We start from the raw sequence: 11,847 nt of genomic DNA, 5'->3' as shown, positions 1-11,847 counted from the left end.
CACAGTATGTGTAAATTCTGATGCTGAAAAGAAAAATTATATTCCAAATCCACAATAGCTAAAGATGCAGAGTTTTGCTCAGTCATAAATGTTTTCAACCTTGAGTTGCCAATATTCCCCAAACCAACTTTTATACTAAGAGAAAATCAACTTTCCTGAGTAACATTAGTTTAGCTAATGTAACAAGGCCCTTTATTTATTACTATGAACTCATGAAAACTGTCTCACACACTGACAGGATGTCTCCAGCATAATTCAGTTGAAAAGGGGGCACCATCAATTTACAGAAAACACACACTAAGAGAGAGAACAAGCATCCTTGTAGTGAGATGGATACAGTAGGCTGCCTCAAGTCTTGTGATCTTTAAAAATCTCCCTGGACACTTGGGGTCAGTACTAGCAAGGGACCTCTACTTACTGTCATGTAGAGGCAGAGTTGGCAGGCAAGTGGCTACTGCCCCAACCCTGGCCTTGGCCTTGCTGATGCCTCAGCCTGACTTCTTTAGTTACCCAAATTAACAGCTTCAGAGGGACCAACTCCTGCAAAGTAAATCCAGGAATGACTAAGGCATAATCTACAGTATGCACTTTTTCTTTCTGTCTACCTTTCACTAGCAGTGAGGATAAGTGAAGCACCTAGGGCTGCATAACTGGTAAAGACATAGGCCTGGGAATAGAAGTTGGGGCTTTTGATGCTGTCTGAAATAAAAAGTTCTGAAAAGCCAGCATTGATACCAGTGGAATCATAGTGGTGGCCAGGTTCAATACGCTAAGGACCGGAATTGTAATCAGAAGGATGCAGTAACCCCCTACAAAATGAAATGTTGTTTGTCTGGTCCTGATTTATGGGAACCATAAATGTTTCTGGCTATAGAAACATGTGGAGCATATTGAAGCATCACAGTTTTTTTGGCCACCAGAGAAGGCAATGGCACCCCACTCCAGTACTCTTGCCTGGAAAATCCCATGGATGGAGGAGCCTGGTAGGCTGCAGTCCATGGGGTCGCTAAGGGTAGGACACGACTGAGCGACTTCACTTTGACTTTTCACTTTGATGCATTGGAGAAGGAAATGGCAACCCACTCCAGTATTCTTGCCCGGAGAATCCTAGGGACGGGGGAGCCTGGTGGGCTGCCGTCTATGGGGTTGCACAGAGTCGGACACGACTGAAGTGACTTAGCAGTAGCATACTATCGTGTTCAGAGTACTGAAATGCAGTTTTTCTTAGTAAAATTGCCACCACCACTACCAGTCCCACCGTGGTCACCATCACCATCACCATCATTACAGTCTATATGACCATTAAAGAAAATTTCTGATATTTAAAAACCAACCACAATATAGCAGAGTCCCATTCTGTATCTGGAGCTCCATAGTGGAAATGGCCATGGTAAGGTGCATCAGTATAGTTATGAGTTGAATTGTGTTCCCTTGATATTCAGAGTTTGAAGTCCTAAATCCCAGTACCTCAGAAGGAGACCATATTTGGAGAGTCCTTAACAGCTTAAAATGAAATCATTAGCCTTGGTTCTAATCCAATGTGATTGATGTCCTCATAAAATGGGGACATTTGGAGACAGACTGGCACACAGGGAGAACCCCATTAGAATAGAAAGATGACCACCTGTAAGCCAAGAAGAGAGGCCAGGAAGAGATATTTTTCTCACAGCCCCTCAGCAGGAACCATCCTGCCAATACCTTGATTTCAGACTCCTGGCCTCTACAACTATGAGAAAAGTAATTTCTGTTGTTTAAGCCACTTGGTTTGTGGTATTTTGTTTTGGCAGCCTTAACAAATGAATACAGACGCCAAGTGAAATATTGTGTGTGTCTCTCCAATATGTGGGCTTCAGCAAAAATTCATAAAGCTGAGATATCCATAGACCATGCAAAGATGGCCTCGCCTTGCTTCTCAGTGCAACCTCTGGTGTGTTGACACAAGGCCACTCAGCCTCTGTTGGTCTCCATACCTGGTAGCTGGGAAGTGAGCACATTTTCAGTGGTTGTCCATGCATGCAGACAAAAGCTATGTTTACAGATTATCAATTTGTTTTCTAAATCTCCTGAACTGGAGAACATCAGGACACATTGCCTCTGAGTCTTTGTATTCAGGATGGACTGTCTCAAATAAGATACAATTTCTAGGGATGAATATGAAGTCCTTTCTCAACTGAACAAATTGACTGCATGGGTAAAGACAAAGGACATCTGGTTGAAGATGCTTTTTGTCAAACCGACATAGCAAGGGGTTTTAATTGATCATGAATTTATTATGAGCCAAGAGGGATACCACTGTCCAGAAAGTTAAGAAATCACTAACATCCAGAGAGCCTTGTCATTCCAGCTCACAGGAGGAAATATTTCTGCTCTATGCAAAACTGGCCAGATTCTGCCTGAACTGGAATATACAGATTAGCTTTGTATCACATCTGTAAATCTCATTAAAAAAAAAACAACAACAGTGGGTGGGGTCGTAAAAAAAAAGATGTTATATGAACAGTTGATGGAACTTGGTTAATTTAATGTAGAAAAGGAAATTTGGAGATGCAAAGGAGGAAGAAATATTGGTTGTCAATCTTCAAATACATAAAGGGTACCATATGAAAAAAGAATCATAGTTGTTCTGAAGGTTCCCAAGAGAAAGAACCAGTACCAATTAGGGTAATGGTAGACGATTTTCAGCTCAAGATTGAGAAACCATGTGTAATTATGTCTTTAAGATAGGATGGGCTATTTAGGGGACTGATAAGCTTGTTTTACTGGAACATCCAAGCAAAGGCTGAGCACCACTTCCTATATGAGGGCAGATGGATGCAATGTGGGACTTTGAGACCTGCTATTCAAGGGTGTGGTCAGGATGGCCTGTGGGTGGAAATTCAGGAAACCATCTGGCCCAGCCTGCTAACTCTTGAGTTGGCATCCTAGGCTATGCCACCCTAATGGTGACTGTCTTCTCCATTCCCCCCAAACCACCTACAAAATTGCTAATTTAAATTACCGTTGACCAAAATAGTATTGCTGGTAGTTGCTGAAAATGACCCCAGGATGCTGTGTTTCTACATCTAAACTGATGGATCTTGCTCAAAGGTAGTGAGGGATGGGGCTCGCAGACACCTCGTCAACCTGAGCTTTGTTCTTCCCAGTTGTAAGACGGAGACGGCACAACATAATTGTCAGATATTGTGGATATTGGAGCTACACTAAGTTCAAATCCTAGCTCCATGCCTTACTAGCTGTATGAATCTATTAGTTAATCTCTTATGCCCCTTTGTCTATAAACTACAGAAGACAGTAGTTGAACCTATCTCATAAATTGTTGTGGAAATTAAATAAGCAAAGAGATGTTACGTACTTTGAACAGGGTCCACTGCTATCTATTTTATATTTCAATTTTAACCTATTTGCCCCCAGGCTGACATCTGTATTAAGATGTTTACTCCAACTAGTCTCTAAAATGGTTTTAAAACACGGAAATGCCAACTATATTCAAACCTGAGGTGTCATCTCACCAAACTATAATTGATCCTTGAAAAATAAATCAGATTTTAGATGAAAAACCACCTAAGTGCTCAAGTTCCAATTAAAAGTATCTACTGAGGCAAGCTTCAAGCTAAGCTCTATAGTTGTAGTTCTCAAAGTGTGGTCCCTAGATTAGCTGCATTAGCATCTTCTGGCGCCTAAGTCCATTTGGTGTGCTATCACAAAAGCTACATGGACTGGATGACTTGCATGCATGCTAAGTTGCTTCAGTCATGTCTGACTCTGTGCAACCCTATAGACTGTAGCCAACCAGGTTCCTCTGTCCATGGGATTCTCCAGGCAAGAATTTTGGAGTGGGTTGCCATTTCCTTCTTCCTGGATTACTTAAACAACATTTATTTCTTAAGGTTCTGGAGACTGGAAAATCCAAGATCAAGGCACTGGCAGATGCAGTCTTGAGGACCCACTTCTTGGTTCATAGAGAGCCGTCTTCTCATTGTGTCCTCATATGGCAGAAGGAAAATGAGAGAGCTTTCTGGAGTCCTTTCTATAAGGGCACTAATTCCATTCATGAGGGCTCCACCCTCATGACTTAATTGCTTCCTAAGGTCCTGATATCACATTGTGTGTTAAGATTCAACTTATGACTTTCTGGAGAGAGATGGAGAAGGAAATGGCAACCCACTCCAGCATTCTTGCCTGGAGAATACCATGGACGAGGAGCCTGGTGGGCCACAGTCCACGAGGTCACAAAGAGTCAAACATGACTGAGTGACTAACACACACTTTTGGTCCTTGTTAAACCTTTCTTGCATCTTCTCGATCTTAGTCTCCAAGCTATTTATCTGTGATTCCATTTTGATTTCAAGATTTTGGATCAATTTCACTATCATTATTCGCAATTCTTTATCTTTATCTTTATACCCTATCTCTTCCTCTTTAGTTTGGTTTGGTGGGCTTTTATCCTGTTCCTTTATCTGCTGGGTATTCCTCTGTCTCTTCATCTTGTTTAAATTGCTGAGTTTGGGGTGTCCTTTCTGTATTCTGGCAGTTTGTGGAGTTCTCTTTATTGTGGCGTTTCCTCGCTCTGTGTGGGTTTGTACAGGTGGCTTGTCAAGGTTTCTTGGTTAGGGAAGCTTGTGTCGGTGTTCTGGTGAGTGGAGCTGTATTTCTTCTCTCTCCTTTCGAAGACTTGGGTTGCTTTTCTGGGTGCCTGATGTCCTCTGCCGGCTTTCAGAAGTTGTTTTGTGGAATTTACTCGGCGTTTAAATGTTCTTTTGATGAATTTGTGGGGGAGAAAGTGTTCTCCCTGTCCTACTCCTCCGCCATCTTAGCTCCTCCTCTACCTACCACACACTTTTGGAAAGACACTTTCAGTTCATTGCACCTGGGAACCTTTTAGAAATGCAAATTTGCTGGCCCCACCTTGGACCTATGTAATCAGGGATTCTAAGTGTGGGTCCAGTGATCTTGTTAATAAGTCCTACAGGTGATTTGATGCCCACTAAAGTTTGAGTTTCAATTCAGTAGATCTAAGATGAGGCCCAAGAATGTGCATTTCTAACTGGTTCCCAGGTGATGCTGATGCATCAACCACACTTTGGAAACCATTGCTCTCTAAGCTCTGGTTCCCTTTTGGAAGACCTGAGACTGACACATATGATATAATTACAGATCACTTTATGTCTCCCAGATTGTGTGCTGCTGATTGAGTGGAGCAAGAGAAAAGAATGCAAAGATGAATGCAATTGAAGTGAATTCATGAAATGCAGTGAAGCCAGGAGGCTGAATGGAGAGGGAGTCTTGTAAGCAGAGGCTCACATGTGGGACAAGTAGTGACCACCTGGCCAGAAAGAAGGGCAGATAAAAGGGAAATATCAGCTAGTCCAGAATAGTAAGATCATGGATAAATTTGGTAGTTAGCAGAGAAATCTGGACTTGATTCAGGAGTCCATGCTATCTCTGAAGCAGGAAAAGGACAAATGGCTTCAGGGTATTATAAAACAAAGAATGTTAACCCACATCCAGTTTTACAGTGATTATCCCTAGCCCCTGCATTTGCTGATCCTAAGAATTAAGAACCAAGACAGACCTCTTCCATAATTAGATATATATCTCAGGAAGAATTTTGACAGGCCCAGGTTTTTTGCACTTTCCCATATATACATGGAAAAACCCTGAAATCATTAACTGAGATATCTATTCCTTGTGACTGGCAGTAATCTTTTATCATGTAAAAGACTGACTGTATGTTCCCCCAAGCCAAAAAGCTTCACCCGTATGCCTTTGGGGCAATTTTCTCAGAGCTTTGGTTGTCATCTGGGATATTGTCCTTGGTAAGACTGAACAAAACTTAAATTCACATCTCTATGTTCTGCATTTTTCTTTCAATCTACAGTATTAGAAAGGTGAGTCTAGGTGAATTTAAGGAAGAAAAGCCTGGAATGGAGGTTGCAGCTGTAAGTTTGAAGGTAGAATGATGTAGCTATTAGAGCGTACTGCAATCAGATGGCCAGACAGCCAGGAACTGAACCTTGGCTTTATTTCTTACAATAAATTGTTTTTTGGGCAAGTCAATCTATATGTCTTAGTTTTATCATCTGTAAAATGGGGCTGAGAATCACCCCTGTCTTACTTGACCATTACTATGATCTAAGAGTGATGATTTGAATTAGCTTGGTAACACATAATAGAGAGTAAATGTGAAACAGACAAATCCTCTCATAGCTTTGAGTCCACAAGAAAGAAAGAATGATTTCACAGTACCAAGAATCACAAAGGGACTTCAAGGTGAGGAAAATAAATCTGATTTCCTTTCAGAAACAATATTTCAAACTAAGCTTTCCAAATCCATGCAAAGTAGATATATATTCTTTTATTTCTGCTTCTAATTAGCTAGAGTATTGTCCTCTTTTGAGAGAGCTGGATTGAGATAATCTTTTTGCTAATATTTTGTTTCTGGAAAAGGACTTTGCATAATTTTCAGTTTTACCTGCATCCAGGGAGTTTGAAATAAATTTAAATTCATATGCTTTAATTAGTGTTTTAATTGTTATTATGAGCTTTGTAGTGTTTGATTTTCTTCATAGTCATAAAGAGAATTTGTATGTCTATTGATGTTTAAAAAGGAGAATCCCTAAGACACAAAATAGTATTCTGAATGTTCTTTTCTTCTTATACTTATAGCATAAGGTACCTATATAAAGTAATCTAGACCACAAGGGTGAGGATCTGGTGGAAACTATTGATCCTTACACATCATGTTTCTGTAGTAAAATGCAGTGCTCTACATGAAGCTCTAACCTCCAAGTTCAGATGATTGGGCCACTGACTTTAAACTTACTTCATTTTTTACTTGCTGTTGTTTAGTCATGAAGCCACATCTGACTCTTTGGCAACAGAACCCCATCAGGCTCCTCTGTCCATGGGATTTCCCAGGCAAGGATACTGAAGTGTGTTGCTACTTCCTTCTCCAGGGGATCTTCCTGACCCAGGAATCAAACCTGAGTCTGAGGGAAGCCCCTGGTGGCTCAGTGATAAACAATCCCTCTGCCAATGCAGGAGATGTGGGTCATTATAATTGCCAAAACCCATAGAATGTATAGCACCAAGAATAAACCCTAATGTAAGTTGGGTGATAATGATGTGTTAATGTAGCTTAGGTTCAGTGATTGTAACAAATGTACCAGTCTGGTATCTCTGGTATAGGATGTTGATATTTGGAGATTATGCATGTGTAGGGGAAGGAGGTTATGCAGACCTTAGTACTTTCTGTTCAAATTTTCTGCAAACATAAACCTGCTCTAGAAGTGTTATATTCATTAAATGTTTTGTATTTTGCTTTTATTTTTTAACATAAAATGAGTACTTTAGAATAAAAACTTTAGGAACAAAAATAATTAAAAATTTTAACAATGGCTTTAATCTACTTTTAAAAATATAGGCTCTTTAGTTCTTCTTCACTTTCTGCCATAAGGGTGGTGTCATCTGCGTATCTGAGGTTATTGATATTTCTCCCAGCAATCTTGATTCCAGCTTGTGCTTCATCCAGCCCAGCATTTCTCATGATGTACTCTGCATATAAGTTAAATAAGCAGGGCGACCATATACAGCCTTGACGGACTCCTTTCCCTATTTGGAATCAGTCTGTTGTTCTATGTCCAGTTCTAACTGTTGCTTCCTGACCTGCATACAGATTTCTTAAGAGGCAGGTCAGGTGGTCTGGTATTCCCATCTCTTTAAGAATTTTCCAGTTTGTTGTGATCTACACAATCAAAGGCTTTGGCATAGTCAATAAAGCAGAAGCAGATATTTTTCTGGACTCTCATCATCCAATGATGTTGGCAATTTGATCTCTGGTTCCTCTGCCTTTTCTAAATCCAGTTTGAACATATGGAAGTTCACAGTTCACATACTGTTGAAGCCTGGCTTGGAGAATTTTGAAGAAGAGCCAAAGAATCTCTTAATGAAAGTGAAAGAGGAGAGTGAAAAAGTTGGCTTAAAACTCAACATTCAGAAAACTAAGATCATGGGATCTTTCCCATCACTTCATGGCAAATAGATGGGGAAACAGTGATAGGCTTTATTTTATTGGGCTCCAAAATCACTGCAGATGGTGACTACAGCCATGAAATTAAAAGACACTTGCTCCTGGGAAGAAAAGTTATGACCAATGTAGACAGTATATTAAAAAGCAGAGACATTACTTTGACAAATGTCCATCTAGTCAAAGCTATGGTTTTTCCAGTAGCCATGTATGGATGTGAGAGTTGGACTATAAAGAAAGCTGAGCACCAAAGAATTGATGCTTTTGAACCATGGTGTTGGAGAAGACTCTTGAGGGTCCCTTGGACTGCAGGGAGATCCAACCAGTCCACCCTAAAGGAAATCAGTGCAGAATATTCATTGGAAGAACTGATGCTCCAATACTTTGGCCACCTGATGTGAAGAACTGACTCATTTGAAAAGACCCTGATGCTGGGAAAGATTGAAGGGGAGAGGAGAAGGGGATAACTGAAGATGAGATGGTCGGATGGCATCACCGACTCAATGGACATGACTTTGAGTAAACTCCAGGAGTTGGTGATAGACAGGGAGGCCTGGTATGCTGCAGTCCATGGGGTCGCAAAGAGTCAGACATGACTGAAAGACTGAATTGAACTGAACTGAAAAATATAGTCATGCGTGCTATGTCACTTCAGTCGTGTCCTACTCTTTGTGATCTTATGGATGGTAGCCCACTAGGCTCCTCTGTGCATGGGATTCTCCAGGCAAAAATACTGGAGTGGGTTGCCATGACCTCCTCCAGGGGATCTTCCCGACCAAGGGATCAAATCCATGTCTCCTGTATGGGAGGGCAGGTTCTTTACCACTAGCACAACCTCTCTCTCTACATATACACATTTGTATGTATATGTGCTAAATCGCTTCAGTTGTGTCTGACTATGAGACTGTATGCACCGTAGCCCACCAGGCTCCTCTGTTCATGGAATTCTCCAGGCAAGAATACTGGAGTGGGTTACCATTTCCTCCTCCAGGGATATATGTGTGTGTGTGTGTGCATATATGTGTATATATGTATATATATTTCATGTGTTCTGAGTATGACTTACTACATTTATTTTTGAATCTTGAAGATTATTCTTCTCAACAGAACAGAAATTATGTGAAAAATCTTGATTATAACAGCATGACTCTGCTGAAATAAAGATAAGATAAATTTAATGGAATAATAAAAAATCCCAGAAAATCCAAACAAATCATTAGTATCTTTGTAATAATAATTAAGTGCAATCATCTCAACAGTTTCTTGATATTCAGTCATTAAAAACTACAATCTTACACACACACACACACACACACACTCATATACGTAGATACATTTATTTAATCACTCTGAAATGTATTTTTCAAGGTAGAGAACAGCTTGTCACCTTGGCTGAAGTTTAGAACATTCAGACTTGGAGGGTGAGGTCTGAATCCAGATCTGAGGTGGACAGAAAGGTTCAGGCGTGGCTTTTGGGGTCTTGGCTTGGAGCTAGATGGAGGCTGGTGACAGGATTTTGCACTGGCTGTGCGGCGGGGACTGTCATTTCAGCCAGGAGTTGGTATACCATTCTGTGGGCTTAAAAATGCCACCAGCATCTTCCTTCCCCTCCCTTCAGCCAAGGGCATTTTCGCTGCCTTTCTTGGCAGGTTTTCCAGAGCTTCTCCCCTGAGAACCCTCTTGGGCTTGCGTGGGTGGTAGGACAGCGCGGAGCTGAAGCTGATTCCAGGAAGCCAACTTGTAAAAGCGGGGTGTGGCACTCTGTAACAGGAGCTTGTGCTAGGGGGCGTTTTGTGCTTTATAAATGATTAGGAGTACTTTTAAAATCTGTGCTGTGTATCAGCTCTGTGAAGTATTCAGAAGAGGTATTAAGTCCGTTTATGACCTTCCATCACTCTTGGCCAAGAGAGCTTAATGGGCTCACCCAAAGTCACACATGGCTAGCTTGCTATATAGAGCTGCATCAGGCCCCATCCTTTGAAATAATACTGACATTTAGTTTCATACTTTAGGCCATTTGTAAAAAGTAAGTTGGAGTCAAATCGTTGAAAAACAGCAGATTTAGGACTGTTAGGAGGCAAAACTAGCCACTGGTTCCCCCCACCCACTTCCTTTAACAGATGTGCCCATTAAAAAAAAAAAAAAAGACCTGTTGCATTCATTTCATAAACTGCAGGAATCTCTTGCCTGTGGCATGAGGCAGGCAAAGTGAACAGGTAAGACGTTCAGTATGGGAAGGAATGGGAAATCATAGGGAACGTGTAAAGAGATGATTTGAGCAGATTCTCAAATCCACCCTGCTTTTCCCCAGTTGAATGTAGGCGCACTGTAGCCAAAGGTTCCATTTCATAAGAGAAGCCAGAAATCTGAATTTTCTCTCTAATATGGCATTTCCCAAAGTTTTAAAATGCAGGCCAAATGAATTGTGTGTGTGTGACTCTAGGATGCACCTCCTGTAAAAGCAGATGGTGTGGTTCTATTCCCACCCCTGTTTCTTTAACTGGCTTCTAAATGAGATATGGGCAGAAACGTTACAAAGTCTGCTTAGGCAAAAGACTTTGAGCTTTAAATTTTCCAATTTTTTCTCCCCATCTGCTATTTCAAGAAAGCTATTTCTAGCAACTTTACAACAGTGCTCTAGATTTGGGGATTTTTGTTGCACAAGCCACTGAGCTAAACTTCTTTACCCAGACACCTGACTCTAAAGCGCACTCCAGCTCAGTAGTGTAGTGGAAGTCAGCTTATATGTCAGATCATCAATGTGGTCTGGCGATAGGCAATTTCCATTTAGAAATACACAAACTATTTTCCTTACTTGGAGGGTTCACTGAGGAGTCTCATTCTTACAATATTTGAACTGTATTTTTTTCAAGCCAAATAACTGAGAAATTTAGTCATTTCATACTATTCAAAACTGCAGCCAGCCTAACATGCAAAGTTGGGGCTTCATACGTCTTCACCTCATAACAGCACAAGAGTAAATGAAGTCTCTTGTGATCAGTTTGGGAGCCACAGTTACTGTGGTTAAAAACAAACAAACAAAAAATTCTGTGTGCCAAAATAACTTGAACAAGAATTCCAGAAAAGCATCTACTTCTGCTTTATTGACTATGCCAAAGCCTTTGACTGTGTGGATCATAACAAACTGTGGAAAATTCTTAAAGAGATGGGACTACCAGATCACCTGACCTGCCTCCTGAGAAATCTGTATGCAGGTCAGGAAGCAGCAGTTAGAACTGGACATGGAACAACAGACTGATTCCAAATAGGGAAAGGAGTCCGTCAAGGCTGTATGTGGTCACCCTGCTTGTTTAACTTATATGCAGAGTACATCATGAGAAATGCTGGGCTGGATGAAGCACAAGCTGGAATCAAGATTGCTGGGAGAAATATCAATAACCTCAGATACGCAGATGACACCACACTTATGGCAGAAAGTGAAGAAGAACTAAAGAGCCTTTTGATGAAAGTCAAAGAGGAGAGTGAAAAGTTGGCTTCAAGCTCAACATTCACAAAACTAAGATCATGGCATCTGGTCCCATCACTTCATGGCAAGTAGATGGGGAGACAATGGAAACAGTGGCAGACTTTATTTTTGGGGGGGCTCCAAAATCACTGCAGATGGTGACTACAGCCATGAAATTAAAAGATGCTTGCTCCTTGGAAGGAAAGTTATGACCAACCTAGACAGCATATTAAAAAGCAGAGACATTACTTTGCCAACAAAGGTCCATCTAGTCAAAGCTATGGGTTTTCCAGTAGTCATGTATGGATGTTAGAGTTGGACCATAAAGAAAGCTGAGCACCAAAGAATTGATGCT

Source organism: Bos grunniens, chromosome 3, assembly GCF_055505025.1.
Source record: "Bos grunniens cultivar Pamir isolate PY7600 chromosome 3, Bosgru_T2T1.0, whole genome shotgun sequence".
Taxonomy (NCBI): Eukaryota; Metazoa; Chordata; class Mammalia; order Artiodactyla; family Bovidae; genus Bos; species Bos grunniens.
The sequence above is the reverse complement of the archived record's forward strand: the minus strand, read 5'-3'. Positions refer to the sequence as shown.